Here is a 14,389-nt window from a genome sequence, read left to right as displayed (position 1 = left end):
ACTTTGTGAAAGACTGTGAATTTATAAATTTCCCTTCTTAACTAAAACCACAGAAAAAAAGGGCTGGGAATGTGGCGTAGTGGTAGAGCGTGTGCATGAAGCTGGGTTCCTTTCCTCACTTCCTCCTAAACAGAAAGGGCCAGAAGTGATGCTCTGGCTTAAGCAGGAGAGCACCGCCTTGAGCAAAAGATGCTCAGGGACAGCGCCAGGGGCCTGAGTTCAAGAGAAAAAGAAAGAAAAGGCAACCCAGCTCTTTCTCCCCCAAACAAAGGCTTTAAGTTCTAAAAAGGAAAAGAAACAAGACAGTAAGTTGTATTGCCCTTCTGGTTGTTCCAGGGCTAATCGTTTTATCTTGCCCTTGGTCTTGGTAAGATGGGGACTAATGGACTTTCACCTGGGTTCTACCCCACCCCATGAATTTAGTTTCATTGTCCTTGTGATGGTGAAAAACACACTGGAATTAGGTGGAGGCTTACTTTTGGGGGGGTGCGGGGGGGGGTTTGGGGCTTGAACTCTGGGCCTGGACGCTGTCCCTGAGTTCTTCAGCCCAAGGCTACTACCCTACCCCTTGAGCTACAGCCCTACTTCTCGTTTTCTAGTAGTTAATTGGAGGTGAGAGTCCATGGGCTTTAGTGCCCATGCTGGCTTGAACCATGATCCTCGGATCTCAACCTCCTGAGTAGCTAGGATTACAGGTGCGAGCCACCAAGCCCAGCGAGGTTTGTTTTTAAATGCCAACTCCTCCCCTTTCTGGGTGCCCCAACATCAGTTTTCTTACCTATGAAAGGAAGAAACAAAGTCCCACTGGAAGGCCATCCTTACGGGGGAAGACATTGTAGATAGTTGTCCCAGCCCCATATAGTGTTTAATAGTGGCTCGACTGGTGACAATGACCTAGACGCATTCAATATCACAGGCCTAGTGAGCAATATGGCACATGATTAGAAAACCCCACTGTAAGAAATTATCTGATGGGAGGGATGAGAAGCAGTGCTTTGCTAAATAATTGTTTTCAGAGTGTTAATAGATAACTGCCTTAGCTTATATTACTTCCTACATCTACTTCCTGACGTGTTAGATTTAGTGACTTGTGATTTCCCACAGTGCACCTGTGGGTGGGTGTGGCTCAGTGGTACAGCACTCAGATAACATATGAAAGGTCAAAGGAGGGAGGGAGGGAAGGAAGAAAGGAAGTCTGAAATAATTTTATTTCTTGATCCTGGGCTATCCCACCTTGACTAAATTCCACACCTAATCTAAGACCCTGGGCCTCAGGATGCAAACAGCGGCGCAGTTCTAAGTCGTCTTCTGGAAGGAAGGCCAGGGGTCCATTCACCCACTGAGAATTTTCACCCAATCTATGCTTTCACCACAGCGCAGGTCATTCTCTTTCTATGTAGTTCCACATATCAAATTCTTGTTTATCCCTTTGTAGGCAAGGCTTGATTTTGGTAGTATAATTTGATCTCCTCCGGTCAGGGCATGGAAGTCTTCTACTTCTGGAAGTCTGTGGTCTGTAATTGGGTGAACTGGCAGCCACTTTGCCCTGGGCGTCTGCCTAAATACACAGCACATTCTACCACCACCAGTCATTGTGTATTAATAACTCACTTGTCTCTAGTAAGATCCATTAACTCATGCCCCTACAAATTCTCCGACCCTACCTCTCCACTTTCCTAAATATACTTAGAAACCTAAATTAGTTCAGGTCTTTATAGGGAATGGAGACAAGATAAGCCAATTTAACATTTATAAGTTGTATAATTCCACAAGCAAAAGGCTTTAAAGATAACACCACTAAGATAGTTCTTTGAAGCTAATCCCTATATGGCAGTAAAACACTTTAAACTTAAAACTAGTGAGGCTCCAGTTCTAATGAGTTGCAACATTAATCTCTCTTTGGGGTGGTCTTTATTATTCCAGACTACAGTTTCTTTTACATAGGCCTGGAAGATAGAAGGCTTTGAATACAGAGTCCTGACCCTGGACTTCTTCCCTGGGCAGTTTCTACAAAGTTCTCTGGATTTTTTGAGGTGAACTTTTTCTCTTCAGAATGGGCGATATACTCTCAAGTGCTGGTGAGCATTTGACCATACCTGTCACTGACTGGGTGACTTATTAAATAAGGAGCAGTTCCTGTTGCAATATGATGATGCGGTACGACTGTGTGCATGCATGCATGCATGCATGTATGTATGTATGTATGTATGCATGCATGCATGTATGTATGTGAAAACTGAGGTTTGAACTTAGAGCCTCTTGCTTGCTAGACAGGTAATCTTATGAATGAGCTCTACCATTCCTGATTTTTGCTCTTTGTATGCAAATAGGGTTTCCCAGCCTATCAGATACTCAGCATAACAGCATACAACATCAGCTCCACATTGAGAAGGGATCTTGTGAACTCTTACTCTGCCTGGGCAAGCCTCAAATTGCAATCCCAACAATTGCCATTTCTCATGCATACTTCTTTAATAGCAGTATATATTTATTTGAAAATTTACTGTAAATACCTTGACGTTTGAGAGCATTAATGTTGGTATAAAAGTTTGACTTCAATAAACTTGTCAAAATAAAATTTTAATTCAGAAAATGCAATCTAATTCGCTCAGAAAATAGGAAAATGACTTTTCAGCTTAAAAAAATCTGTGTCAGTGCTATAGGTAACCAGTAAATACTGATTTAAGGACTTCATCTGTCATTTTCCATGAAAACATGAGCCCAGTTTTCCCTGAGTCAAAATATTAATTGCTACTTTTGTACCACACGATTATTATATCTATATTATACTATTGGGGACTATTTTATTTTTTATTTTATTTTATTTTTTGCCAGTCCTGGGCTTGAGCTCAGGGCCTGAGCACTGTTCTTGGACTTTCTCAAGGCTAGAGCTCTACCACTTGAGCCTCAGCACCACTTCTGGCTTTTTTCTATGTATGTGGTACCAAGGAATCGAACCGGGGTCTTCATGCATGCTAGGCAAGCACTTTAACCACTAGGCCAAACTCCCAGCCCTTGGGGACTATTTTAAAATGCATGAAGAAGTACATCCTTATGCTTTGATGAATGAGTATATTTAATTCCAAAATTTTTTCTCATCAGCCAAAACTGGTGTCATCAATCATTAAATATTCCCACTAAAATCAATGTAAAAATTTCAGTGTTTCTTAAATGGAATGATTAATAGAGGAGAAGACCTCGTCTAACACTATGGCGGGAACCCAAGGTTTTGTTCTGACTGCCACCTGTCTTCTATTAACCTTCCCAGGGTGACCTCTAGTTTCCAGACCCCCTCACTGCCTTCTAGGTGTCTCTCAGGTGCAATTGAACTCTAGATGCCAATTCAGCCAGGGCATCTCTAAGAAACTGGTACATCTGTCTCCTCGCGGGTGTCCTCTCAAACTGAACTCAGGATTCTCATACTACTCCCTACTCACCCTTACATTGAACCAGCCTTGCATTGCATTGATGATCCTACTATATGCTCTTTGAGATATATTGATGAATTGGTTTGCAATGTTTTTTTTGGGGGGGTGGTGGTCATGGGGCTTGAACTTGGCCTAAGTGCTGTCCCTGAGCTCTTCAGCTCAAGGCTACCACACTGCCCTTGAGCCAAGCCCCACTTCGCGTTTTTCTAGAGGTTAATTGGAGATAAGAGTCTCAGGTCCTTTCATGCCCTGGTGACTTTGAACCTTGATCCTCAGATCTCAGCCTCCTGAGTAGCTAGGATTACAAGCGTGAGCCACCACGCCCAGCTATTCTCAATGGTTCTGTTAGTGTACCTGATATCAAACAAGACAGAGGGACTTCTGGAACATCTCACCCACTGTAACAGAGTTAACATGGACATTTGCAGGGTGTTGCCCCTGCAAGGACTGGACAGCTTGTCTGATGGGCAAGCTTAATAAATGGGGAGCTAAGTCAGGGAAAGAGCTTTTGTTTCTATTCTTATATGAGATTAAAATTGTATCATGGTGGCAGACAGATGATGAGAATAGCCAATTCTGCAAAGCTAATGACAGGGAGATACTATTATAATGAAACAGAGGACAGTCGGCTTTGAGGGACATAATGGTCTCCGCGAATTTGAGATGCTCATTTTTCACTGGCAGAATGACATGATCTCATGTTTTCACGCAGCACTGGGGTAATATTCACCCTGCTCTTGCCTCTTTCCCTGAGCTGTGCAGCCTGCCTCAATCCCACTTACTTGGTTTTACTGCTAAAAAGATCTTACTTGCCCAAATGGGATCAGGAAGGGAGAAAAAGCTGCCAACTGCTGAGGAGACATCTGACTATTATTATAAGAGAGCAAACTAGGGCTGAGACATGTGTCCACCCTCTCCAGGGATTCCTTACAAAACAGATGTCATGAGGGAAGGCTGGAAGGAGAGAGGAGTTTTATGCAAATAGAGTAAAATAATAGCATTATGCACACAGGGGACAAATGCAATGTAAAATTGCCAATGTAGAAGAAAACAGATCTTTGTACTGGAGAAGTACTGGCCTCGAGTGCAAACCCCAGCAGGGGCAGGAGGAGGACTGTGGAAGAGGAGGAGAAAAGAAGAGGAAGGAGAAGAGAAAGAGGAAGAGAGAAAGAGAAGACAAAGAGGACTGGGAGGAGGGGAAATGGGGAGGAAACTGAGACAAAGGAGGATTTCCTTAGCTTCTAGTCAGTTGATGTAATATGAAAGCACTTCTTTCACATGTTTATTGAGAATGGTCTGGCAAGAGTCTAGATTTCATCCAGCCTTGGAGCAGAGCTGCCAGGAAATTGCAGTAAGAATGTAGAGTCTGGGAAGTTTCCAACAAGAGCCTTAATCACCTGCAATGTGTGGTTTTGCTCAAACAACTGGGTTGCTGGCAGTACCTGGTCTCTTGTCTCACAAGGCAGTCACGTTGGTATTTCCTTCGTGCTGGGTAGGATAAGGGAGCAGATGCAGCCATCCTGAGAAGGATTGAAATGGGAGCTAGGCCCCTGGTATTGACTAGAGGTCAGCTATTAGCATACGCCATCCAAGGTCCAGGCTGGCTGTCCTGACATGCAGACCTGCTGCTGTACGGTCCTGGGTTGGGGAGCTCCACTGCAGACATGGGTACCTGCAGATTCAATTAGGCGGTAGATGGCACGGGAGTCCTTGAGCTTCTCTCTCTATTTCTAGACCTTAGATATTGATTTTCTCCTGTGACAGAAGATCTAGCCAACTGCAAAGGTCCACCTGCTCTTCCTGCCTACTCCCAGTGTAGCACTTTTGTGCTTATTTCCTTCCTTGGCTTCCTTGTGAGTCTTCAAACCCATCATTGCATCCATTGCTGAGATGAAGATCACAGTTTCACGCCTTGCCTCCAGCTTCTCCTCCCAGCCTCATAACCCGAAGTCTATGTGAACTATGTCAAGGTCCATGGCATTTGTACCCCGTTCCTTCAACTTAGCCACGTCTCAAACTTAGCCACGACTCTTCCGTGAGCTGCCTGCAAGGGGGTGTTCCATGTTAATAAGCAGTGTTTACATTATTTTATTTTATTTTTTATTTTATTTTTTATTTTTATTTTTGCCAGTCCTAGGCTTGGGCTCAGGGCCTGAGCATTGTCCTTGGACTTTCTCAAGGCTAGAGCTCTACCACTTGAGCCTCAGCACCACTTCTGGCTTTTTTCTATGTATGTGGTACTGAGGAATCGAACCTGGGTCTTCATGCATGCTAGGCAAGCACTCAACCACTAGGCCAAACTCTTTTAAATACCTGAGCTGAACATACTATTTCTTAACTCTACTTTCTTGGTTTTTTTTTTTTTTTTTTGCCAGTCCTGGGCTTGAGCTCAGGGCCTGAGCACTGTCCTTGGACTTTCTCAAGGCTAGAGCTCTACCACTTGAGCCTCAGCACCACTTCTGGCTTTTTTCTATGTATGTGGTACTGAGGAATCGAACCCGGGTCTTCATGCATGCGAGGCAAGCACTTTAACCAGTAGGCCAAACTCCCGGCCCCAGCGTTTATTATAACTGAACAAAGTATGCATGTGACACCGAGTGCAGAACTCTCCTTGCCTTTTCTCTTCTGTGGTGGCTCCAGTATCCCAACAGCCCAGTCCCTCAACAGTAATCATTTCTAGAGTCAAGTTCAAATGCATGTTCCTTCTGTGTAGTCTATTATGTAATCAAAATCACATTTCAGTTGAGCACATTTTGTGTCTAAACCATAACTATCTGGACTGCATTGTTGTTTATTTGTTTTGTGTAGATACTTGGGCTTGGACATAGGGTTCACAGACTTGTTTGACTTTTTTTTTTCCTCCTCAAATCTGGCACTCTCCCACTTGAGCCACCACCATCTCCAAGACTGAAACTCTCTGGTGATAGGAATTTTTAATCTTATAGTTTTTTTTTTTAATTTACTGTTTGGCTTTGCTTTTGTTTCCTTAAGATTTTTTTGGGTGACCCTAGGGTTTGAACTGAGGGTCACCTTATTTTTTAAGCGGATGCTCTACCATGTGAATCACACTCCAGGCTTTACTGAACATTGGTACATTCCCCTATCCCTACAGGAGTTGTGACTAAACTAGGATTTGTTTGGGTATCGAGAAGCAAGTGGAGGGAGGGTAGATGTGATAATGAGGTGTGTAGGGGGGAAGTGGGGGTCAACAAGCCACAGAACAGAGCAAAGGAGAAATGCCTCCCTTTCCTCCATCCACAGACATTTTCTCCTGAGCCCGCAAGCAGCTCCGTGATCCTCTCTCCCATGGCAGTCCTGATCTTCTGTGATCTCCCTGGGCCTTTGAAATGTGCCCATGCTTACAAATGGAGTTTTGAGTGGCACATGGAAATACTTAGCCTCCACGTTGAGAGAGTGGCCGTGCTCTCTACAGTCTTCAGTTCAAAGGCCAGATTCCTTTCCTGGAGAAAGTCTCCTGTTTTTCCCATTTCCTGTATTAATTTGGCATTTCAGTAGTGAATCACTATTTGTAGCCCAGAGTGTGCAATGAGATCACAATCTGAATAGAAATAAGTACATCTGAGCTGCTAATAGACCTATCAGAGGTCCGTCATTTCTAAGTACTGGTCTTGTCAAATGTGTCAATAAACAGCTTAACTTCTGTTTACAAAAGGAGGCTTTTATTGGCTGTCGGAGCATGCTGAAAAGATAGAAAGACGTCGATGGCCAGGGTTGGAGTGTAGCAGCTACTTTGACCACTGTTTTCTGGGAATAAAATATTGCACAACAGACGACCATCCATCTCCATCCATGCAGTTCACACATCCTTATCCAACATTGTTTCCACGGTGGGTATCTTTCCTCCAACCTCCCTCACATCTCACAAAATAATGGTCACTGGGGGCCAGGAGTTTGGCCTAGTGATAGAGTGCTTGCCTAGCATACACAAAGACCCAGGTTCAATTCCTTGGTATCACATGCGTAGAAAAAAAGCCATAAGTGGTGCTGTGGCTAACGTGGTAGGGCTCTAGCCTTGAGGAAATCCGAGGACAGTGCTCAGGCCCTGAGCCCAAGCCTAGGACTGGCAAAATAAATAAATAAATAAATAAATAAATAAATAAATAAATAAATAAATAAATAAATAAATAAAAAAAACTGCCTGAAAACTTCCTTATGGCTTGGCGTAGGAGCAGTACTAGCCAACCAGTCTCCACACACCTCTTTTTCCTCAGTTAGTTGGTTCTTTCCTTTCTGTGGCAAAGAGGTCAGTTTTTTTCTAAGGATGAGATTCTTGACAAATGCCACAAGGAATGGAGAAACTGCTTCTCTGGGCTCAACTCTTCATCGACAGATTGAAAATCTGAGCCTGAAGAGGAAGAGAGCTCGGGCTGTTGGGAGGCTATGCTTGTGGTCCAAACAGTCACAATGTCTTTCCCGTATTTATCCCTGTTTCTTCCCAGTGCTAACTGGATATCTCTGATTCTTTCCAAATGCAAGCCAAACATCTGCCAGCGTGCATCCCTGCTGAACACTGCTGTCCTCTGCTGTGAGCCATCGACACACTACAATGTTCTGAAGTCCATTTGGATTAAGATCGTCCCGGCACCTAATTAAAGTTTCTTCCCGGGTGTAGTAATTATCATTAATCTTATAGTTGATCTTTAAAAACTTGATGATAATGTGGCTTCTCTATTACTAAGAGTGGGGGGGCGGTGGTACAGGATATAACTTTGAATCATGTTGGTCTCTTTTTCCATCTGTAAATGACACAATTTATCAACTTCATATTTGAAAACATTGTTCTGTGCTTGTTCAGGAAAAAAATTGATTTATCAGAAAGGTCAGGGTACTTTGAAAGCAATGCAGAAGCTTTGGTCGCTTCTTGCCACTCTTTAACTAAGTTTCACAGCAGGTAATGCAATATATACTACAGGCAAATTGATTGCTGGTCTGATAAAATCCAATTTTCACATATTCATCCAGATTCACCTATTCTGGCAAATACAACTTCACATCCCAAATTTGCATTGGATTTTGGTTCACTGTTCCCCATTTGGTGTTCATTTAGCTACAATTTTACCACACTCTATATACCTTACTTTTAAGTAGATGATTCGGTATTATGATTTAACCTAGGGCACAATTAAAAGAATGTAAAACTACTAGCTGGAAATAGCAGTTCAATATACACAATGAGATAGTCAAGGCCATGTACAGTCTCTTGCTGAGATTAACAGCTTTTTGGGTCCCGGGCATGATTACGTGTGTGACTAGACCTTCGTGAATGTACGTGATGAGCAGGAGCTGAGCTACATCCTTGTTCTTTCCTCTGTGTTCCTTCCAGCTCATGGATGCACAGTTTCCTGGGAGCAATCTCTGCCCAGCGGGGGGACGTCTGGATATTGGAGTGGCTGCGTGCCCCACAAAGTAGCCCACCAGCCAGTCTCCTCCAGTCAATATTATCTATTCCTCCTCTGCTTGGAAGATAGATCTGGCTCATAAAACCCAATACAGAGCCAGGGCATAAATGTAGCTATAGATATAGGCTCTCTATAAACTGGGACATAGACCCTGTCTTTCTGGAGCATGAAATTTAAACCTTAAACACAAATAAATTGTGACCTACTAGTTGTGCTAAGTGTTGGAGGGAAAAAAAGATCAGAGAGGACAAAATGTGTGTGTGTGTGTGTGTGTGTGTGTGTGTGCGTGTGTGTGTGTGATTCAATTTAGATTAGCACCTGCTATTTCCTTCTGTCTTCCTAGAAACAAGCTCTCCATAAGTCTGTTTCTGTTTCCCAGTGACAGTTGTGGGGTATCAACAGCACTTTGGCATAGTGTTTTAACTGTGTGTGTGTATGTGTGCGTGCGTGCACACGTGTGCATGCACGCATGTATATGCTATGACAAGCACTTGTTGTAGAGTCTGGGGCAGGCACACTGTTTACTGAGACAGTTTCTACTTTCATGTGGATTTTTGCTCCAGAGGTGATGTGGAGAGAGAAACCCAAACTACCGGACACTCGAGAAGGTCACTCTGGGGGCAAAGAATGGAGTTCTTGCCAGTGACACTTGACGAGAACCCAGCTGAACATGTGTCCACCTGGGAAGGAGGTTTCCATCCCTCAGAACTAGTGATCCGCCTCAGAGGAGACGAACAGTGGAGCCGTGAGCGGGTGTGAGTGGTGGATGATATCAGCCGTGACCCATCGCCTCCTCTACTGATCGCTTTTGACCCCACGTAAGAGAAGGTCTGCAAAGGTTTGCTGCTGGTCTCGGCGGCTGTGTCTCATGTGAGTCTTTACCTGAGAGATTATAAATGGAGCTGTGAACCCACAAGGCTGGAGCTTGGGTCTGAAAGGGGGTAGTATAAATCTACACACACACACACAGTGGCTCCAGTGTCCTGGTCAGCAGTAGTCTCTCCCATGAGACTACTAGCTTTAAGGAAAATTCTCTTTCCAATCAGCAATCGGAATCAATCAACAATCATGAGATATTTTGGAGATATTTAATCAACCACCCTTAGGAAGAAAATAACGATTTAAGATGTCAGGTTGGAAATGGGTATTTCAAGCCTTACAATAAACTATTTTCAAACAATTGACTAATATTTCCAAGAGCTGTCAGAAGAGCCTAGCAAATGTAGGCCAATCGAACTTTTGATCCTTTTATAAGACCGGCTGCCAGCACTGTGAGTAGAAGACAGGCCAGCATAGACAGTGGGGTTCTTTTAATTAAATCAACTGGCATTTCTCATTTATTCCAACAAGCTGGAATACGGTAGAAGATCAAAAAAGAAACATTCAGCAGTTCAGGCCTGTCTCCTTTTCTTGGGAAATGAAAAGAAACAAAATAAGCACATTTGAATGTGGCTTAAAGGAGACGAGGAATGTTTATCATCCATGCTGAATCGTAGTCACCTGAGACCAAAAGCAGTGCTTTCCAAGTTCAGCAAAAATACACAAAGAACTTGTTAAATATTGAATTGTGCCTCAGGGCAGCAGCTCATGCTATTAATATCATTTTTTTAAAGTTTTCTTTCTTTAAAATTAAAGCCCAATGCCAAATTCCATTTCTAAAACACACTGTACTGCCCTTCATCTCTGTTCAGCGAAGAGCTTTTGTGTGCTTGGGGAAGTTTCTCTCCTGAGCGTGAAGAAACAGCTTGACTGTCCTCAAGGAAACAGAGTTCCAAACCTGTTGGCTATGTGCAAATGGATGTGTCAGAAAGGTTGTACATACCCAGCTTAAGATTCAATTAGACTACGGTATTAATTGGGGAAGTTTACGGCATCTTTTGTAGCTTTGTGTAGAGTAGGTGACTGTATATTCAGTTAGGAATACTAGATGCTGCTCCAGCACTCTGATTGTACTCCTCCTTGAAGATGAACCCCCACGGTTCTAAATTACCTCTGGGAAAGAGAATCATCAAAGTTCTAAACCAAAAATGCTTTTTGGTTTAGATTGTTTTGCCAGATAAAATACAGTGTCTCTAGTTAATTTCAAAGAAACAACATGAGTTCTTTCTTTCTCTTTTTTTTTTTTTAGTGAAAATACGTCCCAACTATTGCATGCTCATTCTATGTCTGTATTTGCTAAGTATGACAGTCTCTATTAGGTGTAGGAGGTATAAGAAAGTCAAGAGATTTTGATGACCTCTTTATTGCTTACCTATCAAGAGCTGCTATACAAGGCTCAAACATTCCGCTCCTTGATTCTAACCCTCTTCTGAGTTTCCTCCATGTCCCAGCAAGGACCATGGCCCCATACAGGGCTTGTCATGCTGGCCTTTTCTCTTCAAGTGGAGACTGCGGAGGGATCATTCCATCTCAGATCTCACAGCCCTGAGACTGGCTCAATGGTGATTTCTAAAAGCAACAGTAGACTATCTTTTTCTACCAGTTCTTTTAAGTACTAAACAGTAGCAAGATATTTTTTGATAAATATGATCAAACATGAACTAGTCTTCTCATGTATATTTTATTTTTTTGGAAGAAACATACAAATCTTGCCTTAAGATTAAGAACAATTATGATTCAATTTTAAGAATTAAGAATGATTATGATTTGATTAAGAATGTCACAGTTATTAACTACAATATGTTCCTGTGAGAAAGAAAAAAACAGAATAATGTTGAGTGTCTGACACGGGGCCGGGAGTTTGGCCTAGTGGTTAAAGTGCTTGCCTAGCATGCATGAAGACCCGGGTTCGATTCCTCGGTACCACATACATAGAAAAAAGCCGGAAGTGGTGCTGAGGCTCAAGTGGTAGAGCTCTATCCTTGAGAAAGTCCAAGGACAGTGCTCAGGCGCTGAGCTCAAGCCCAGGACTGGCAAAAAAAAAAAAAAAAAAAGAGTGTCTGACACATCTTGTATTGCTTCTCATAAAATAAATTTTCTTAAGTTTTCTTATTAGACAATAATATCTAGAAATAAAAATGACTTTGTCTTTCTTTTCAGTATTTCCATCATAACTGTGATACATTCAATCAAACAGATCATCTGATACCAAGAAAGACATTTGAAGCACTGGAGATATAGCTTAGCAAGAAGAGCTCTTCTTTAGGATGTGTAAAGACTTAGATTTGATTTCCAGATCTGTATAAAAGGTATTTGATAAAATTCATCACCTTTTTTATTTAAAGTGAGACAAGGTCTCCTATGTCCAGGCTGCCTTCACATTCTTGGCTTCTGCTGGGCCTTAGCTTCTCCGGTAGCCACAATGCCTGGCTCCGATCCAGTCTTAATTTAAATTCTTAAAATAATTTAGCATTGGAGATATGGCTCAGTGACAACCCTCACCTCACAAAAGTTTGATTTCTAGTACTACACAAGTGAATACATTAAGAAATGTATCCCACAGGTAATAAGATGCTACCCTAATTGGATCGACACGATGATTCTTGAAGTAATAATTCATATTAAAATTTTTATTTCTGGAACAAGCTCCGTGTTTGTGTTGACTTTTAGGGCAATGCCTGTACCTTATGATGTGAGTTGTATTGAGAGATTTTCAAATTGTATTCTTGGAGAACCCCAACTTGGTCTGGAATTACTATTTAATACTTTATTGCATTTGATATCTTAGTATTCTGATTAGGTTATTTACAAAAAACCTCAGGGTGAAGGTTTGACATAAATTCTTTTCATAAAGTCTTTGAGGATTTGATTACCAGGTTGTAAGAGACTAATAAAATTAGTAAGAGAGGCTCTCTTCTTTCTATTCTTTGGGAATATTTGTATAAGATTTTACCACCACTTCCCCCATCCCAGCAAGTTGTTTGTTGAAACAATGTAGACCTCAATAATTTTTCCTGTGGGAATATTTATGATTTCATGTTCAATTTCTTAAATGTTTATAGGACTATTCAGGTTTTGTATTTCTTTTTGTATCAGTTGAGTTCATATATATATATAAATTTTTTGTGTGTGGGTCATAGGGCTTGAACTCTGAGTCTGGGCACTGTCACTGAGCTCTTCAGTTCAAGGCTACCACCCTACCCTTGAGCCAAGCCCCACTTCCCATTTTCTAGAGGTTAACTGGAGATACGAGTCTCAGGTCCTTTTGTGCCCAGGCTGGCTTTGAACCTTGATCCTCAGATCTCAGCCTCCTGAGTAGCTAGGATTACAGGTGTGAGCCACCCCACCCACTGATATATCTCCTTTCTAAGTACCAATCCTTTTCATCTAAATTTCCCAAGTGAAAAATTTCAGGATATCCTCTATAAAATCTTCAATCCCTTTTATATTCCATGGTTTAATTCTTTGTGTTGGTAACTTAAGTGTTTTTAATTATTTACTTTTATTTTTGCCAGTCCTGCGGTTTGAACTCAGGGCCTGTTCTTGGGAACTTTTTCTCAAGGCTAGCACTCTGCCACTTGAGTCGCAGTGTCACTTCTGGCATTTTCTGTGTATGTGGTGCTGAGGAATCAAACCCAGGGCTTCATGCATGCTAGGCAAGCACTCTACCACTAGGCTCTGCTCCTGGCCTGTAACTTAAGTTTGATCTCTTTGCTTTTGAGGTTCATGACTTTTATTAACTTTTCAAGTTTGGGCTTGTTCCTTTTCTTTTTGCACGTGTGTTTTCTATTTGATTTATTTCTGCCTGTTTATTATTCCTTCCCTCATCTTTTCTTATTTTGCTAGTACAGATAGAGAATCCCTTACACTCCAAATGTTAGGGACAAGAACTTTGATTCCGGACTCTTTTGTTTTGTAACCCTTTGCACATACATACTGTGATATTTTGAGTATGTGACCCAAGTCTAAGCACAGAATCCATTGCATTTTGCACACACCTCGGACACCTAGCCTGAGGGTAGTTTTGTGTACTGTTTTGATTTCAACGTGTTCCTGGAAACCAAGTACAGGACTTTCTACTCTTGACATCTCATTGGCTACCAAAATGTTTTGAAGGTGAGAGTGTTTCAGATTTTGGATTTGGAGATTAGAGGTGTTGTTTTTTGTAATTACTTGTGATGGCCGCATAACTTGTTAACCTGTCATTTAAAACAGGAAATGTCTTCGTGGATACAGCTTACCCATACCTCTCAAGTTTTAGCTATGCAGTATTTCCATTATTACTGGGTTCAAAATATATACTAATTGTATTATCATTTCTTTTATTCAGTGAGCATTTGAAAATACATGAGAATATATTCCTTTGGTATTTATCTCTTTGATTTTTAGTAAGAGAATTATCTTGAATTTATTAGCTTTCTCATTCTCAACATTTCTGTACTCTTACATTGTGCATTTCTTGTGAACAGCATGTAGTTTAATTTTAAAAATCTAGTCTGGCAACCTCTTTTATCTAGACTATAAGATCGACCTCTATTATAATTACTGATTATATATATGTAAATAATTATCCATGTACAACATTTTAAACTGCCATTTGCACTTAAATGTAACTTACAATTTGTATTTACCTTTCTTTTTCTCTAGCTTTGGGTCTTTTTT

This window comes from Megascapheus bottae, chromosome 23 (assembly GCF_031878675.1).
Source record: "Megascapheus bottae isolate mThoBot1 chromosome 23, mThoBot2.hap1, whole genome shotgun sequence".
NCBI lineage: Eukaryota > Metazoa > Chordata > Mammalia > Rodentia > Geomyidae > Megascapheus > Megascapheus bottae.
This window is presented reverse-complemented; position numbering follows the sequence as displayed.